Genomic DNA, 20,171 nt, shown 5'->3' on the forward strand with positions numbered 1-20,171 from the left:
GGGCTACAATGTTTCCCACCAAAGGAATTTATTTAGTGACCACATCTGCACTTTATTCCAGCCATAGCATATAGGACAGCCAATGATAAGTTAGACAGTATCTGGCAGAAGGAGCCATGTGGATGTTCTCATGATCTGGTTTCATATTTCATTTTTTCTGTCTCTATTTTCATTTCTTTCCTACCTTTCTTTTTTTCCTTTCAGGGGTTTTGTTTTCTGCTGAGTTGATTTCTGCTGTTAACTTTTTGGGAGTCTTCTTTTAATGGTTCTGATAATATTTTCCCCAATATGCCATTTTTTGCTTCTCTTGGATGCCACCATTTTGTGTAGTATTGTATTGTATCATTTAAAGGTCAACCCCATACACTTGACCTGTTTTTCCTTGTTGGTGTTTGTTAATTTTCTAGTTTAATAGAATCATTCTTTTGTTCTCAGACTTTGATTTTTCTTTTGAACCCTCGGTTTTGGTAAAAGATAGGACAGACTTTTGGTTAAAAAATCTAGGCCTAGTCATTGCTAACATTTCACCATCTGGTCACACAATCTCTTCTTGTTTGTCCCTACACAGACAATGACACTTATGCATAACTTTAGCGTTCATATTGCCACAATCCAATGAAATAGACAGGGAGTGACACTTTTGCAGCAATCAGAAACAACACGCATCAGCACAATCCTCTATGTCTTTTAGGTTATTTTAATAATCTTCTTGTTAAGAGTTTAAAAGCAATAACTATGCAGCATTGACTTATATTTATGTTACTTATGGTTATATGTATGTTACAATATTGGTTTAGTAGTTTTCATCTAAAGACATTACAGTGATTTGAATGATACATGTTAAAACAAAATTCATATAACATATCTGTGTTAGATACTGCATATCGCTTCTCAGCCTTTTGGCTAAGATCAAGTGTAGTATCTGTTCTTATCAGTTTAATATCTGATATGTCCCCTATCTGGGGATCTATCTATCTATCTATCTATCTATCTATCTATCTATCTATCTATCTATCTATCTATCTATCTATCTATCTATCTATCTATCTATCTATCCTTATGCAGCAGCACTTTTTTGAAAGGTAACTGGCGCAATCAGAGAAAGCAAACAGACACCGAGGAAATACGTTTTGATTCTACATATACAGTGACCAGTCAGGAAACTGAAGCAGGACACTGAAGTTGAAGGGCAGCAGTGATAACTGTTGCATCACCATAACTCTTTATGTTATACAGCTTTTATATAGACACACTTGAGAATGGTTACAAAGCAAAGTAGAAAAAAAATAACACTGGCAGCAGAAAAGCAGCAGAGATTGTGAAGAAGTAAGTTTACTTTAGTTTATGTTGTTCATACACATATACTTATATTTTTGAAATAAACAGAGATCACATCTACTTAATGGTTTCCATGCATGCATTAAAATTCCTTTCTACTACATTATAGTATCATAAATCTCTGAGGTTAGGATGTCACATTTGTTTTGTTCTGCTTTGATGTCATTTCCTACGCATTTGTAATGCTTTGTTTCACCACACTTGTGAAACCGATAACACTGAAAACAAATAACACTTTCTTCCAAGTGTTTACTTATGGAAGGCCTATTATGTGCTCCCCTCAGGGCTGTGCTGAATGACTTCTGATTAGACCATCATTTCAGTAAAAGACATTGGTAATATTTATTACAACACGTAACAATTTGCATGGAAAACAACTTTTTAAAATAACCACTGGTTTCAATTTGTAAAGTCATAATTACAGTATTCTTTTATATTTTTATTACTTAGTAGTAACATTATTGTATAGCTGAGAAGCAATACATTTGAGGCCCTCCTCGCTGTCCTGTTTCAGTTCTACGCGGGTGAAGCTGCAGAGGACGGCTAGTACAGGCAGTCCCCGGGTTACGTACGAGATAAGGACTGTAGGTTTGTACTAAAGTTGAATTTGTATGTAAGTCGGAACAGGTACATTATTTTAATAAATGCTATTTTTGACCGACTGTAACCAAGTGCTCTGCCAATGAATGATGGAGTTTCACCTCTCTTTGACCTTTTATTATTTCAACTTTATTTTCAAGGGTGATGGTTTTTCTCTTCTTTACTGTATCATCAGCACTTGTATCAGATTTGTGTTTCAGAGACATTCTTGAAGGGTGAAGACAAAAGGTTAAGATGAGCTCTTCTGCACAGCACTGTCCACGCTGTCACAGCAGGAAGGCACCCGTCATCAACACGTCTGATTTACTGACAAGTACAAGCAGGCTTGCTATTGAGAATGACTGGGGGCGGCGACAGGGGGTTCATCACCACCCCACTTCACAGTCACCTCCACTACAGTGCCTGCAGCGTCTGAATGAACACGGTGCTGCCAAATGCGGGTAGTGAATCGTCCAACCCCAATTCAACAGGCAGCCATCTGAGGCACACTACAATGCTACCTCCGCCGCCCCGTTCACCCTTAATGGCCTCTGTTCAGCCACAACTGGGTCACCGCTTGCAGCATCACCAGTGAACGAACGGAAATGAACGGGGCAGCCGTGTGTGCTGGGCAGGCAGTGAAACACCCCACTCCGCTCCATCCAGCCTGTGTCCAGTCAGGAGCAGTAGCTGTGGCGACATAGTGAGCGGGCAGCGAACCATCGTCTTACACACGAGCAATAGCTGTAGCACCGGTAACTATGGACCACGGGTTACCGCTTGCCGCCGGGAGCTGCGGACAATGAGTTTTTTAATTTATGGTACATGCTTCCTCAGTTTGTTTGCCCAGTTGATTTCATACAAGGGACGCTATTGGCGGATGGCTGAGAAGCTACCCAATCAGAGCACGTATTACATATTAAATAAAACTCTTCAATGATATACGATATGCTTCCCGTGTGGTGCTTCGCACACTTCAAAGCTCTAACAGTCCGTATTGATTTTTGATTGTTTGCTTTTCTCTGCCTCTCTCTGTTTGCACAGAGGCCGTTTGCTTAGAAGATATGGACGCGCCTGTAAAAAATGCTGAAAGACTACCTTCACATTGATCCCTTCATTGCCACTGCTTTATCACGGTGCTTTGTATACTTAAAAGCGCAACAGCCCTATTGATTTTTGATTGTTTACATTTCTCTCTCTCTCTGACATTCTCCGCTCCTGACGCGCGCACTCCTTTGAAGAGGAAGATATGTTTGCATTCTTTTAATTGTGAGAAAGAACTGTTATCTCTGTCTTGTCATGGAGCACAGTTTAAACTTTTGACTAAAGGGTGTTATTTCATGTCTAGAGGGCTCTAATAATGTTAACGAACGTATTTAGAAGGCAGTAAACAGGTTTTCAATGCTCTAACTGTGAAAATATTAGATTTATAAATAAAGATTCCTACTTCATGGAAATTCATTTATCTGTCTGAAGCGGATTAACCGCGATAAACGAGGGCTTGTATAACTGTGCGAAGAATATTTATAAACAGCGTGGGAGAGTTTCTAAGGGCTTAAAATATACAAAAATAACCATACAAACATATGGTTTCTACTTTGTGGATTTTCACCTATTGCGGAGGGTTTTGGAATGCAACCCCCGCGTTCGAGGAGAGATTACTGTATTATGGAGAGGAGGGTGCTTTGTGCACTGTTGTTAATAAATACTGTATAGTCTACTTTTGAACTTTTGCCTGGTGTCTGGAGTCTTGGACAGGGTTTCAAGGGTGCGATAGTGCCCCCTATCTGTCACTATATATATATATATATATATATATATATATATATATATATATATATATATATACTTACAAACACACTCACTAAGCAGTTTATTAAGAACACTGTGCTAATTACTGGTTAAGGCCTTCTTTTGCTCTCAAAAAAGTTTCAGTTCCTTATGGCATGACATGTCTCTATCAGACGATTTCTGCAATTCTGTTGTGTACTATGTACATCGTGCTACTCAAAAATAAACTTTTGCAGCTGGGAAAACAATATACAGGTGGCTGACCCAAATCTTTATGATGACTTGGTCTAATTCTTATCACAGTGGCATAGTCGGTAGGATGAAGTCCCAGAAGAAACCAGGACACGAACTTATGACAACCCATGTAGGAAAATACCAGGGCCGAGTTTCTGTGTGGGGGGAGTGCATTTGGGGGTCAGGAAAGACACAGTACAGGCTCCACTCCCAAAATACAAAAAAAAAAAATGGGCTGGTGACCTACCAAAAGGAGAGTGTGAAGGAGACTCACAAGTGTATGCTGGTTTCTGGGGATGAAATGAAAAGGGCCTATTATGTGCTCCCGGAGGAGAGAGCTGAGCCGCCCATTGGGACTGAGGTCCCAGTTAAATAAGTGCTATCCCAAGTTCACCATGCAAGATGAATTAAAAAATGGGAATTTGATCCAGAAAGATCATTCCAGGGGCAGGCTATGACCCTCTGGAAGCAGGTGGCCGTATGGCTAAGGCTGTTTGAACTAACCACCTGCTAAATAGTAAGCAGGGTAGCCTGCTTTATTTTTCTTCAGGGTCTTCCCAAAAACTTTGCCCAGCTGGAATGGGGAGACTTCCATTCTATGGAAGAGCTTATACTGCTCTTACAGTGGATGGCCCTACACAAGGAGCCGAACCATCGGGTCACCAGGTGGTTTCTTGATCTTCAACTGTATAGGTATTCACTCATTCATTGTAAGGGCTCTCTCCATTCCAACGCAGATGCTCTTTCTCGTTCTCACGACCTCTCGGTGCAGGACACCTGACCCCATGGGTCTGGGCTGGGGGGGCTTGTCACACGCGTGTGAGTAGGAGGCAGCTAAAGAGTGACGGTAATGCTGTACAGTACTGTAATACTGCAAAGAATATACGGGTGGCTGACCCAAATCTTTATGATATCTTGGTCTAATTCTTATCACAACTATCATACTGGAAATATCCATTAGAAGATAGGTAAACTTCGGCCATAAAGGAATACATGTGGTCAGCAACAACACTTAAATAGGCCACAGCAATGATTGATTGGTATTACCAGGCACAGAGTGTGCCAAGAAAACATTCTCCACACCATTATGCCACCATCCTAGACTGTTGACTGAAAAGCAGGTTGTGTACTTAGATCCATGCTGTTTGTCCTACCATCTGTAGCCCTCAGCTTTTTGTTGTTAGATGAGCAGAGTAAAACCCAATGTGGTCTTTTTCTGTTGCAACCCACCCACCACAAGGGCTGTTGTTGTTGTTGTGTATTCTGAGATGCTATTCTGTTCACCACAGTTGTACAGTATGATTATCTGGGTTACCATAGCCTTTCTGTTAGCTCAAACTGGTCTGTCCATTTTTCTCTCACCTCTCTCATCAATGTGACATTTCCATCAACAGCTAAATGGATGTTTTTTTGATCTTCACACCATTCTGAATAAACTCTACACACTATTGCGTATGAAAATCCCAGGAGATCAGCATTTGTAGAAACACTCAAACCAACTCAACTGGACCATCAACATACCACAATTTAAATCACTGAGATCACATTTTTTCCTCATTCTGATGTTTGATGTGAACCCTAACCCTAACCCTAACTGAATCTTCAGACGTGTATTTGCGTAATTTTATGCATTTCAATGCTGACATATGATTGGCTGATAAGAAAATTTCATGGATGAATAGACATACAGGTGATCCTAATAATTAATCACTGAGAGTATATGTATAATTCATGTATTGATAATTTTAACAATTCTCACAAGAATTAAGTGAGAATTATATATGTATTGAGTATAGATGCCCAACAAGTATTCCATGACTTAAATTAAAGACAGTATCTTGTTTTAGAAATTTAATCTAAAGAATAGGAATTCCCTTTCACTTTAACAATCTTAAACTGAAACTCTTGAATATTTCTAATTGCTTTAAGTGGTTAAACACCTGATGAAGAAAGCTGAACTTTTCTGTTTTGTTTAAATACTAAATGTATTAGCTTATTTTGAACCAACACGATCCCAGAGGGTTCATTGCCAAGGCTACACAAACAAAGCCTGCTGTTTACCTGCTAAGGTGCCTGCTGTGTTGCCTAGGGACAAGCTGCTCCAATGCTCCTACCACAGGGGATTTTGCATTTCTTAAGCTTTTAGTTTATCGAGCTGGCATGCAATGAAAGTTTCCTTTAAGTTGATTTCATTATCAACAGAAGAGCAATATTAATTTAATAAAACTGTAAAATAGAGAGTGTTAGCCTACAAGAGTTTTACAACTGATGCACTTAAAGTAATACAAAAGGCTAAATAATCACAACATAATTTCTACCAAAAAATATATTTGCCTAAATTAGGTTTTACATTGGGTGGCACGGTGGCACAGTGGTAGCGCTGCTGCCTCGCAGTTAGGAGACCCAGGTTCGCTTCCCGGGTCCTCCCTGCATGGAGTTTGCATGTTCTCCCCGTGTCTGCGTGGGTTTCCTCCCACAATCCAAAGACATGAAGGTTAGGTGGATTGGCGATTCTAAATTGGCCCTAGTGTGTGCTTGGTTATGTGTGTGTGTCCTGTGGTGGGTTGGCTTCCTGCCTTGTGCCCTGTGTTGGCTGGGATTGGCTCCAGCAGACCCCCGTGACCCTGTATTCGGATTCAGCGGGTTAGAAAATGGATGGATGGAGGTTTTACATTTTTTATTCTGCTATTAGATAGATAGATAGATACTTTATTAATCCCAAGGGCTAGCTGTTGGTAGATAAATAAAATGGACAATTTTTTTTGACAATTTTCTAGCAACATAGCAGATAACGGACATAACTCCCCTATGATTAATATATAAGTATATATATATGTATATATATATATATATATATATATATATATATATATATATATATATATATATATATATATATATATATATTAGAACATTGGAACAATCTAGACGAGAACAGGCCATTCAGCCCAACAAAGCTCGCCAGTCCTATCCACTTGTTTCCTCCAAGAAAACATCAAGTCGAGTTTTGAAAGTCCCTAACGTCTTACTGTCTACCACACTACTTGGTAGCTTATTCCAAGTGTCTATCGTTCTTTGTGTAAAGAAAAACTTCCTAATGTTTGTGCGAAATTTACCCTTAACAAGTTTCCAACTGTGTCCCGTGTTCTTGATGAACTCATTTTAAAATACAAGTCTCGATCCACTGTACTAATTCCCTTCATAATTTTAAACACTTCAATCATGTCACCTCTTAATCTTCTTTTGCTTAAACTGTAAAGGCTCAGCTCTTTTAATCTTTCCTCATAATTCAACCCCTGTAGACCTGGAATCAGCCTAGTGCTCTTCTCTGGACCTTTTCTAGTGCTGCTATGTCCTTTTGTAGCCTGGAGACCAAAACTGCACACAGTACTCAAGATGAGGCCTCACCAGTGCATTATAAAGGTTGAGCATAACCTCCTTGGACTTGTACTCCACAGATCGTGCTATATAACCTAACATTCTGTTAGCCTTCTTAATGGCTTCTGAACACTGTTGGAAGTTGATAGCTTAGAGTCCACTATGACTCCTAAATCCTTCTCATAAGGTGTACTCTCGATTTTCCGACCGCCCATTGTGTATTCAAACCTAATATTTTTACTTCCTATGTGTAATACTTTACATTTACTGACATTAAATTTCATCTGCCACAAATCTGCCCAAGCCTGTATGCTATCCAAGTCCTTCTGTAATGATATAACGGATTCCAAATTATCTGCTAATCCACCTATCTTGGTATCATCTGCAAACTTAACCAGCTTGTTACTTATATTCCTATCTAAATCATTTATATATATTAAAAATAGCAGCGCCCTAGCACTGACCCCTGTGGAACACCACTCTTAACATCGCCAGTTCTGATGAGGTTCCTCGCACCATCACCCTCTGCTTCCTGTGTCTGAGCCAATTCTGCACCCATCTAAAAACATCACCCTGAACTCCCACTTCTTTTAACTTGATGCCCAACCTCTCATGTGGCACCTTATCAAATGCTTTCTGAAAGTCCAGATAAATAATATCATAAGCTCCACTTTGATCGTATCCTTTTGTTGCCTCCTCATAGAATTCCAACATGTTAGTAAAACACGACCTCCCTCTTCTGAACCCATGCTGACTGTTCAGAATAACTCCTGTCCTTGCCATGTGTTGCTCAATCTTATCCTTAATAATTCCTTCCATTAATTTTCCTGTGATGCTTGTTAAGCTTACTGGCCTATAGTTGCTTGGATCTGCCCTGTCACCCTTTTTATATAATGGGATGATATTTGCCATTTTCCAGTCCTTTGGAATCTCTCCAGTGCACAGTGACTTCCTAAAAATATGTGTCAAGGGTTTATATATGTACTCACTAGCCTCCTTAAGAACACGAGGATAAATATTATCTGGGCCTGGTGATTTGTTTGATTTCATCTTATTTAATCTGAGCAGCACTTCTCCCTCTACAATTTCCAAATCCCTCAGTACCTCCTTAGTAGTTGCGTTTACCTCTGGAGGTTATCCACTTGCTCACTTGTAAACACCTCAGAAAAATGTAAGTTTAGGGCATCTGCTATTTCATTGTCTGTATCTTTTAATTCCCTTTACTATTCCTGATGAACTTGACCTCCTCCTTAACTGTTCTTTTACTACTAAAATACTGAAAGAATCTCTTGGGGTCTTCTTTCGCCTTATCTGCTATATTCCTCTCCAACTGTCTTTTAGCCTCTCTGATATCCTTCTTAATGGTTGCCCTCATGTTCTCATACGCACTACGATTCTCCTTGCAGTCATTAGTCTTATATGCCTTATACAGCAGTTTTTTCCTTTGCAACTTCTTTTTTAAATCTTTATTAATCCATCGTAGAGTTTTTTTTTAGTTTCCTATTAATTCCAAATTTAGGTATGTATCTGTCCTGCATTACATGTAAAACATTTTTAAACCTGTTCCACTGCTCCTCGACTGTCTCCACATTTAAAAGCTTATCCCAGTCTATCCTACTTAGACTTTGTCGCATCTGCTCAAAATTAGCCCTACTAAAGTTCAACTTAACAATTTTAGTCTTTGCATCTGTACTCTTACAAAATACTGAGAATTGTATTACATTATGGTCACTTGACCCTAGTGGTTCAATCACCTCTACACCCTCAATTCTATCCTGATTATTACAGAATACTAAATCCAGATAGGCTTCACCCCGTGTTGGTGCTTTAACATGCTGTGTTAAAAAACAGTCGCTGATTACTTCTAAAACTCCTGCTCTTGTGCTCCTCCATCTGCAAGGTTATCCCAGTTAATATTTGGATAATTAAAGTCCCCCATGACTATAATATCCCCCTGTAAACTTGCCTTTTTGATATTACTAAAAAGATGTGTGTATATGTACATATGTATATGTGTATATATATTGTCACAGACGGCTGGGGTTCTTACCCGGCCGGGACGCTTAAAAGGACCGGAAGGTGGCATAAAAAGCCTCCGGGTCACGAAGGGGAAACCGCCCTGGATAAAAAGAGGACCACGGGAAAGGGACAAAAAGATTTTAACCCACTGGGACCCGTGGCCACCACCAGGGGGCACGTTAAGCCTAAACAGACCGGGAGAACTTTACTTCCGCCACACTTGGCAAGATGGCGGAGGAACCTGCCAGGGACGCCCGGAGTGCTTCCGGGGCAAAGGGCAGCACTTCCATCACACCAGGAAGTGCTGCTGGAAGATCGTCATCTGCCACCTGGAGCACATCCGGGCGGGAATAAAAGGCGCCGCCTCCTTACACTCGAAGAGCTACAGTCGGGAGTGGAAGCAGGTTGAAGCTCCCAGGAGGAGATTGGCGGCTAAAGACTGAGTTATTGAAAAGATTATTGGGGTGATTACTGCTGTGTGCATTGTGTGGTGTTGGTTGGGACTTTATTCCTGTGATATTTGATGGAAAATAAATGTGTGAACTTTATAAAGATGTGGTTTCTGACTGGTGGTGTCTATATATATATATATATATACTAGCAAAATACCCGCGCTTCGCAGCGGCAAAGTACTGCCTTAAAATTTTTATTAAGAAGAAAATTAAACCTTTTTAAACTGAGGGAAAATATACCAATAATTATTTGTTAAGAATCTCTTTGTATACCACATTGTGAGTTCGGCCCTCCAGTTGTAATATGACCAAGCTGTGCGCTGAGCTTACTCTTGAGCATGCAACTTACAGTTGGCCATGTGAACAGTAATCTTGCTTCAAATCTCACAACTTGGATTGCTGCTGTCATAATCGGTTTGAGTTTCATGATTTGTTTCAATTACGACAGTATTTGTAGGACTTGTGTTGAAGAGACATTCAGCATCTGTCAAGCGTTGTAAGCATACAACCGGTTTCATTGATAACTTCACATCCAGCTATTGAGAGTTTAAACATTCATAAACATCAAAGTGTCCACTACTGAAATTGTCACCAATCAATCTAAGATGTTTAAGAGGCATTGGCGGTTGTCGAAAGGTGTAAAATATTTGGCCATTTCGGTAAACTTGAAAGCAACAACCGAACAATTCACCGGAAGCCATCAACTCACATGCAGATGCATAGGTGAAGGGCTTAAGCATTCACTCTTCTAGTGCTCCTGTGTAGAATAATTATCATCAGTCCACGCCTTAAACCTGTCCCAGTCATTCAATACATAAGACACAATGTTCCTCCGGATATCAAGAGTGAGCCTGATATGGCCGTGCAATATGTAACAAAGAGAATGGAAAAGGTAGGTGCCATCTCCGGGCATGGAAACCACTCGGTAAGTGACAGTTCTTTGATCGATGGTGATCACCTCGATAGACATGTTAATGGGGGTACGGTTGGAATGATAAAGAAAATGGGTACCTGAACAATGTAAAGTAACTCTAAAATACCTAAACAATAACTATAATTGTAATAAATGAACAATAAAACAGCGGAGAAGCCGTGGATTAAATAAAAAGGCTGTAGTTATCAACAGGGAGACGTGAATCCCGTGGCGAAGCAAGGTAGGGAATGTAGAGACTGGAGAGACAGACAACCTTATATAGGCAGGCAGCCAACAACGTGGGAGGCGTTGGGATGGGGGAACCAACACCGTCTCACACGGTGACCAAGCTGCAGGCTATGGACGTATATATGTATGTAAGTAGGATTCAGTTAGCGTTGGGAACCCGCGTACCAAATTTCTTAAAGATGGGCCCATAAGCAATTGAAAAGTTCAATATGGCGGCTGACAGTGGCGTCATACCACCGAAATAAGTATGTACATTGGATTCAGTTAGCGCAGGGAAGCCACCTACCAAATTTCGTGAAGATGGGGCCATGAATAAGAAAGTTCAACATGGCGGATGTTGTTGACCGTTATGACCGTTACGCGTAGAATTTCGAAATGAAACCTGCTTAACTTTTGTAAGTAAGCTGTAAGGAATGAGCCTGCCAAATTTCAGCCTTCTACCTACACGGGAAGTTGGAGAATTAGTGATGTTTGGAAAATTCAATATGGTGGCCGACAGTGGCGAGCCTTAACTTGAACTGAGCCTGTGGTCTTCCATTTCCTCAATATGTTCCTAACTGTGGAAACAGACAGCTTAAATCTCTGGGACAGCTTTCTGTATCCTTCCCCTAAACCATGATGGTGAACAATCTTTGTCTTTAGGTCATTTGAGAGTTGTTTTGTGACCCCCATGTTGCTACTCTTCAGAGAAAATTAAAGGAGGAGGGAAACTTACAATTGACCCCTTAAATACTCTTTCTCATTATAGGATTCACCTGTGTATGTAGGTCAGGGGTCACTGAGCTTACCAAGCCAATTTAAGTTCCAATAATTAGTTCTAAAAGTTTTGGAATCAATAAAATGACAACGGTGCCCAAATTTATCCACCTGCCTGATTTTGATGAACAATTATTGCACACTTTCTGTAAATCCAATAAACTTCATTTCACTTCTCAAATATCACTGTGTGTGTCTCCTATATGATATATTTAACTGACATTTTTTATCGTAACAACCAACAATTTATACAGGAAAAAATAATGACTATTATCAAGGTTGCCCAAACTTTTGCATCCCACAGTATATATATATATATATATATATATATATATATATATACGAGATGTGGCAGAAAAGTAATGAGACTGATTTTTTTACCAAAGTTTTTCTTTTTTCAAACATCAATGTTATCCCCTTCAAAGTAGTTCCTTGGGCAGCTACACACCGATGGAGACATTGTTCCCACTGTTGGTAGCAGCGCTGGAAGTCTTCAACCGGTATGGTCTTCAGCATGTCTGTTACACTCTTTTGGATGTTTTCTAAAGTCCCGAAATGACATCCTTTGAGGACATTTTCAGTTTAGGAAAAGGAAAAAGTCACACGGACTGAGGTCAGGTGAATAAGGGGCTGGGAACCACAGGAATGCCTTTTGAGGTCAAAATTCTGTTATGGAGAGGGCAGTTTTTCGGCACCATTTTGGCACAAACCTTTCACATGTGCAAATGTTCAGTCAAAATTTGATGAGCGGTAAATCTGTTCAAATGTAATTGTTCACTCAACATTCTTAATGTTAAACAACGGTCTGATCTCACAAGAGTGTTCACACGTTCGATGTTTTCATTGGTTTTCGAAGTTGAAGTCCTCCTGAGCGGTGTTCATCTTCAACGTGTTTTCTGCCTTCAAAAATGATTTGTGCCAGTGAAAAACTTGAGCTCGGGATAAAGAATGTTCCCCATAGGCCTGTTTTAAGTTTTCAAACATCACACTTGCCGTTTAATGGCACAACGTTGCTCCAAATTCCGCTGTTCCATTTTGCGTGGCCACAACCAAAACACAACTTCGCTAATAGCAGTCACAAAAATCACGTAGTTAACGGAAGGAGCTGAAACTTCGCACTGAGCTATGGGAGGGTACTGATACACGTGCTCTATCAAGGACAACAGCGCAGCGTTGCCAGATCGCTTGCAGTGTTGCCAGTCTCATTACTTTTCTGCCACACCTCGTATATGTGTGTGTGTATGTATGTATATTTATATATATGTTGATATGTGTATATACAGTGTATATGTATATACTAGCAAAATACCCGCGCTTCACAGCGGAGAAGTATTGTGTTAAAGAAGTAATGAAAAAGGAAAGGAAACATTTTAATAATAACGTAACATGATTGACAATGTAATTGTGTTGTCATTGTCATGAGTGTTGCTGGCATATATATATATATATATATATATATATATATATATATATATATATTTATATATATATATATATACACACACACATATAAACATATATATACACACTGTGGAGGACTGCCGGCTTCCCATGCCGGTCCGCACCCCTAGGCCGCCAGTAGGAGCTCTCCCGACAGCAGGATCGTGCCCCGAGTTCCAGCAGGGCCTTATGGACTATGTAGTGTTTTTACACAGCCCTGCTAGATACCTTGGGGACCACCGGGAGTCGCTGTAAGGGGGCTCATGGGCTCTTGAGTGCCCTATAACCCAGGAGTATGTCACGGTCATGTGACAGGAAGGAATGACGTGCTCCCGGTTGAAGAAAAGGACTATTTGCCCTGACCGGAAGAAATAAGGAACTGTGGACTGTTGGGACAGGAACACCTCCGGGTCAGGGGCTATAAAAGGATGGTGCCTCAGTCCAGACACTGAGCTGTGCTGGGAGGGAGAGGAGCAAAGTGTCTGGGCGAGGAGGAGTGGATAGTGTTTTGGGAGTAAAGTGGTTTATTGTGTGAGTTTATGAGTAGTGTGGAAGGTGCTTGGTGCACTGTAGAAAATAATAAAAGGTATTGGACTTTTACCTGGTGTTTGGAGTCATCCCTGAGGGTTTAAGGGAGCACTAGCGCCCCCTATTGCCACAACACATACACATATACTGTATATAGATACATATATATATATATATACACATATATATATATATATAACACATACATATATATATATACAAACATACATATATATATATACACACATACATATATATATACACTGTCACACATGCACGAGTAGGAGGCCGCGGATGGACCTTAAACCACATCGAAAGACGTTCGCCGGCAGGGAGTGGCGGGGTACTAACCTTTCTCCTTTGTTTTCCAGAACTAATGACGCTCCGCCATAGGACCTTTCCTGCAGTACGTCCACTTCCGCCCTTCCTCCGCCATTTTCCCTGACGTCAGCAGTCCCATCATCCCTCACGCCTCCTTCCCAGCATTCCTCCACTTCCGGCTCCTCCTTTATAAAATGGCCTAATATGGCGTCGTGCAGATGAACGTGTTTTGTTTTTCTCTGTTTGACCTGATTTGTTTACTGAATTGTGGATTGTCGACAATATACGGGGCCGGAAAACCCCAAACCTTTTTGCTGCCTAGTTCTGAGTCTTGTACAACACACATACATATATATATATACATATACATATATACATACACATGCACATACACATACATATATATATATGTAGATATATATATATATATATATATCTACATATATATATATATATATAAATATCTACATATATATACTGTATGTATATATATTAGGGGTGGGACTCCATTAAAAAAATTAATCTAATTAATTAGAGGCTGTGTAATTAATTAATCTTCATTAATCGAATGTAAGCACACATGAAAATTTGCCCCAAATCGCAAATGTTTTTTAATTTAATTTTTTCTGTATTGTCTTTAAATAATAATAACAAAAATTTCAACATTAAAGTGCAGTTTTTCTTCTTAAAAAAATAAGGCAGAAACATAAAAGGTAATTTGACCAGCCTCACCTTTAAACTGTGAGTAACCTTAGCCAAAATTATTTTGTACACTTGGCTAAAACAGTGTGATCATTGAACATTTTGTAATAGATGTAATTAGAATTACTAACGGTCACGGAAGTCCAATGATCCCCAGTAAGAGCCACAAAGTCCGCTTTCTGTAATGCATCTAATTTTGCTTGCTTTTCAATGTCATAAAGCTGTTGAATTTTACTTGAAATACGCTAACTGTAGCACATTTTCTAACCCCCTATCTTCCACCACTGTTAGTGGTCTACAGTCCAAAGCAATCCATTTTGCAAGAGAATTTGTAACTTTGACCAATGTTGACTTACTAATTTTGGTCCTGAAGCCAGTCATTTCATGAGGTTTGGGCTGCCGACACCTTTTGTTGGTACTAAAACTCGTACTGCTAGTGCTAACAGCATACACAGTTTCTGTGTTCGCTGTAACATGTTTTGCATTTAGATTGAACCGTAAGGTTGAAGTGCCTCGCTGGTATGCAAACTCATTTTTGCACAGTTTGCACCAAACCATGCTTTTATCAAGGCTTTCGTCGGGTAGTCTTTTGAAATGAAATTTGCCTCCGATCAGTGCTAGCAACGCGCTTTCTTCCGACTCTTACATTGTTGTAGCTCTGATTTGTGCATCAATGTAATCGATGTACCAGGAAATCATGCATTGACAAAAGTTACCCTTTGCTTGGAATGCAAAGTGTGATTAAATGCATTATTTTTTTTAACGCTTTATGGAGTACATGCATTGAAGCTTCTCAGCTGTGCTCGTGCTAAGAAAAGGAAACATTTTAAAAATAACGTAACATGATTGTCAATGTAATAGTCTTGTGACCGTTATGAATGTTGCTGTCATCAAGGATTTGATTAGCATTATTTCTTTCAATCAGGTTCGTATTTGGAGGACATGTTGTGTTCAAGTTTATTCCGTGTTTGTCAACCGTTGTAAAGATAACAGGTTTCATTCATCGAAGTGTTCACCACCCAAATCGGAACTCGTGAATGTAAGATGTTCAACAGGCATTCCCGGTAGTAAGTTGTGGAAATTGCCTGTGAATATTTAGCGGTAGCGTGTGTATGAACTTAATTTAATCTTTTCCAGTCCTGCAAAGTCAGTTGACGTGAGCCGCTCAGAGTACATGCATCAAAGCTTCTCAGCTGTGCTCGTGCAATCTCGCGATGTCCACGACTTTATTTAATGTTAGCTAAGACCCGCCACTTCAAAGTTTCTTGCTACAGCAATTTTAACTCCGCAACAAAGTGATCCAAAGTCTCGTTTATACCTTGTGTCTTCTCATTAAACTTGTATGTACCATACTCGTCATAGGCATGACAAACGGCAGCGGGAGTGTGTCTATAAACTTAATTTAAACTTACGGTTCACACCGTGCCGTTTCCGCAGTTGTGTAATTCGGTTTTTGTTCAGCACTCTTTGGAACTGTTGCTTTTTGTCTGTGCACTGCGTCAGTTCACGTGAGCGCCGGTGTACATGCATCGAAGGTTCCCAGCTGTGCTGGTGCCATCTTGTCGCGATGTCCACGGCTGTATTTAATGTTAGCTAAGACCCGGCACTTAAAAGTTTCTCTCGCAGTTTCGCTGAGTTTGTGCCAAACACCGCCCTGACCATCTCATCTTCCTCTGCATAAGCACAGTCCTTCACCCATGAATATTTAGCGGCAGTGTTTCTATTGGATTGCCACTGACGGATGGCCTTATATGGGCAGGCACTAAATTACATGGGAGGCATAACTCCGCCTCCCACGGCCATCGAGCAGACATCTATTATAGTATATGGACGAAAAAATAGGTTCCAGTTATGACCATTACGTGTAGAATTTCGAAATGAATACATATATATACTGTATATATATATATATATACTGTATATATCACTGGTTGTTAGGAAAATTGGACAATGTTCATTATAAATTCTTTATTTTATGCATACAGACATATATTGATGCTTAGCATAGTGTTTTAAGTTGGATCTGTCCATCAGCCTTTGATAAACATAACTTTACCTGGCAATTGTTTTTAAAATGTTTAGCTGAGTCTCAGACTGTCCTTGAAGTCCATTACATTTTCTATTGGAGTTATCCAGTGTTTATTTTGGAGGTCTCACAAACTTTTGCGATCTAACATTAATTTTAATGTTCTTCAATATTAAACAAGAATGGAAAGCTGTTGTCTTTGACTAATGTTAAGTTACCTTGTCTTTTTTTAATGCAAGAACAGGCTAAACTTAAAAGTAGAAGTGAACTTAAAGTTATCAGAACTGGAGACTAACATAAAGCCCATCAGTGCCACAATGTTGCTTAGTCTTCATACTGATTTTGCAACATTTGTGAGTCATTTTCTTCTTCTTTTCCTTATTTTTACCTTAAATTGTTTGCAACCTGAGAATGTTTTTTCTTTCTGCTGTTCTGAATTCATGTATAACTGTATAATCTTTGTAAATTTTAGGATTTTTATTTTTATTCCATGCCAAACTACACTACTTCTCTTACATTAAAACTAATTAATTTAGAAAACATTTGACACACCTAAGAAAAACGAAAATTAATACACACAAAGCCTATGTGCAATCCCTAATTAAAATCTCCAAATGCAATACATTTAATTTATTTTGACTTTTTAGATGTTTCAGAATCCCTGCCTATCTTAAAATTACTCTTTTCTTAGCCAGTGTAAATGAATCAGAAAAGACAAAAAGAAGGGTTGGGAACCCAGAGGACACCCTATTTAATGTTCAAGTGGAAGTAGTCAAAGTAAATGCAAAATGAAGGTTAAACATCACGTGTGATGTGTTCTTGGGTCTTGAAGCTTGTATAGGTAATGTCCTTTACTGCCGGATGTCAGGTCCCAAATGAATGCTGACTTGCTGTGCTGAGTCTGTTTATGAATGAGAGGAAACGGAAGGTGGCAGATTGGGTGACATCCAGTTCAGAAGTGATGTCAGCAGTCTTCTGAAGAGTTCTCCTCCATTCTGACACAAACACAAACTGTATTAGTGGTGGTATTACACTAAAATCCTTCCTCTGTAGTTTTAGTTGCCCCAACATCTGTGAAACACACCTAATTCATGCAGAGAAATGAGGGTTGGGTGGAGATCTGGGGTGTCCTCTTGGAGATCAGATCACACTTTGGTTCTCAGTGATGCAACACAGGAAACATCCCAAGATGGAGTACTTACACATCGCAGGCACATTCATTTCCAACTGATCATACTTGGCCAGTTTTGAGTTGCTCATGATCTTCACACAAGCACGCCTTAGGTAAATAGAAATTACTGCAGTATCTAAAGAGAAAAATACTGAAACAGAAAAAATATGCAGCCTTCACACACACACCCTGTGTCAAGACGTGTGAATCCTGTAGTTGAAAGGCAGCAGTGCAAGCCACTGCATACACACTTGGCTTAGACTGGCTAGCACTGGCTTACATTTTTAATGTGCTGAGTATATGAAGTCTGACATCACCTATACTTTTAGCTGGGCTAAGCTCCCCAAATATCATACCAAGCTCCCAAGTTTGTCGGTCTACTGGTACTTGGTGGATTTTTTCACCCTTGTCATGGGCTCTTCCTCTCAAACTTTACTCCATCTTGACCGCCTTCATAACACTAACACGAGAGGTGTCAAACAGTGGGTGTATTTTTTCATTTTTGCCATAATTTTTTCTTATGCTTTCTGCTATCATTTTCAGTACAAATGTTATAAAGCTGCTTTAACTTCAGGAGTTTTTCTGTTCATTTTTATTAAGCTTATGCTGCTGTAGCAGAATGCGAGTTTCACATATTGCTTTTAAAGCATAATACTGTATTGTGTCTTACATGTTATTTTCATTTGTTTGATTGAGTTGTGCTGAGTAATAATATTTTGTTTCCAAATAAATAGAATTTTAAAAAAGTATCTTTACTTGCAGCTCTCAAAGACAAAACAGATAAGGCTTACTGAAATCTCTACAATGGCTTGATGCTGGTGGGCATATATGTATATATTGTCACACATGTGTGATTGGGGGCAGCCAAAAAGTCCAATGCAGCACGAAAACTCACCATATGGGGATATAAGACGGCGTACTAACGATTCTCTTTTTTTTATCAGAAAGACCAAAGAGCAGACGAAACCTGATGCGTGAAGTATTCGCTAAAAAATGAGCACGAACAAGGAAGACCTTCCACATTCCAGCTATTCCCACGTGACACTTCAACCCGGTCGCCCTTTGATGACATCATCTCCATCCCTTCCCATCCACCATTTCACTTCTACTTCAATTTCTGGTCCATCCGCCATAAAAATCAGCCATCTTTACGATGCTTCCACCAAATGTATATGATAGTTCTTTCGATCTGTAAAGAAGCTACAATTATTCTGGTTCCTCAACAGTATTTGAGGATGGTTTCCCAACTCTTAATCTCTCTCTTTGGTCTCTTTTATCACAGATTTGCATATTCAGCAGGATTTACTGTTCAGAAAATGAGTAAAGAACAGGACCCGAATATGGTACTGAGTACAATGATGACAGAGCTCCGGACTCTGAAGCTTGAGGTGGCAGAAAACTGATGGAAGCTTGCTGAAGCCTTGGAACAGTTCGTGGTAAAAGAGGTGGTACAGTTGGAGGCTACCCGGACTCTCCCAACCCCGCTAGTACCCCTGACGGAGTCGGACAACATTGAGACGTATTTGCTCATATTTGAGAGAACGGTCTCACAAAATCACTGGCTGAAGACTAAATGGGCACACATACTTGCACTGTACCTTAAAGGTGAACCACAGCGGGCCTATTACAATGTCCCTGAGAAGGAGGCTACTGTCTATGACACTCTAAAAGCGGAAATATTTCAATGCTGTGGCATAACCTCGGGCCAGCAGGTGAGGAAGTGGCGGCATTGGAAATATGATCTGGACCACCCATTGAGGGCCCAGGCATTTGAGATCTGGGGTAAGCTGGGCCACAGGCTGAAGAATCTATATATTGCCTTTCTATATATTGCCTTTGATTCTTGTATGTCTAAGCATTATTGTCTGATGAAGGCCCCTGGCAGGGGCTGAAAGCTCAGGAATAAAAACTACTTTATGATATGTGATTAATTTTCTCCCTTTGTGAATCTCCAGCTGGAACTATATATATATACTGTATATACAAAGTACTGTATATATATATATTGCGGCACCCGGCCGGGTGCCCAGGAGGAACAGAGGAGGGCTTGTACCTCCTCCAGACCGCGAGAGGGCGTCCGTCCTGGTTACGCTGGTGGCCTCGGGTAGAGGGCATGGAAGCCCAGCCCTGTAGGGGCCCGTGGTCACCGCCAGGCGGCGCCCCACTTCCAGACCATCATCTGCCACATCCGGCCGAGGCAGGAGCCCGACCGGGATGCCCAGGAGGACCGGAGGAGGGCCTGTACCTCCACCAGACCACGAAGGGGGGGCCCGC

At 40.2% G+C, this 20,171-nt stretch overlaps 1 pseudogene; it reads left to right on the top strand.

Moving 5' to 3' along the window:
• Positions 1 to 883: 883 nt before the first annotated feature.
• On the top strand, positions 884 to 996 carry LOC120529179 (annotated as a pseudogene).
• Positions 997 to 20,171: the final 19,175 nt, after the last annotated feature.

The sequence above is a fragment of the Polypterus senegalus genome, chromosome 4 (assembly GCF_016835505.1).
Source record: "Polypterus senegalus isolate Bchr_013 chromosome 4, ASM1683550v1, whole genome shotgun sequence".
In the NCBI taxonomy this organism is placed as follows: Eukaryota; Metazoa; Chordata; class Cladistia; order Polypteriformes; family Polypteridae; genus Polypterus; species Polypterus senegalus.